This window comes from Penaeus monodon, chromosome 19, assembly GCF_015228065.2.
Source record: "Penaeus monodon isolate SGIC_2016 chromosome 19, NSTDA_Pmon_1, whole genome shotgun sequence".
Classification (NCBI taxonomy): domain Eukaryota; kingdom Metazoa; phylum Arthropoda; class Malacostraca; order Decapoda; family Penaeidae; genus Penaeus; species Penaeus monodon.
In genome coordinates, this window is record NC_051404.1 from 42,248,781 (window position 1) to 42,249,263 (window position 483).

A 483-nucleotide genomic window follows, 5' to 3' on the forward strand; every position below is an offset into this window, starting at 1 on the left:
CGCCCGCACACTGCCTCCTCGCGATCGTTTGCGGGCGGCGGGCGGTCGTGCCTCATGCCATGCTTCTAGTGCCCTTTTTTTATAATTTACATTTTCTCTCTCTCTCTCTCTCTCTCTTCTTCTTCTTCTTCTTCTTTCCCTTTTTTTTTTTTTTTGGCCCGTGGTGAAAATCTTCGTCTATCTTTCCTTCGATTTCTTGGTGTCCTTTCCTCGTCTTTGTCTATTGCTTTGTCTTCTTCCACTTCTTATTTTATTTCATAACTTACGTTTCTCTATCGTCTGCCTTTTTCGCCTCTGTCTTATCCATTTTTTTTTCCCCTTTTTTTTTCTTTTCCCTTTTACCTCCCCTTTCCCCCTTTCTTCTTTCCCCCTTTTTTTCCTCCTCCCCCTTCTTTTTTCCCCCCTTTTTTTCCTTTTTTCCTTTTCTTCCTTTTTTCCCCCCCCTTTTTTTCCTTCCCCTCCCCCCTTTCCCTCCTTTCCTTC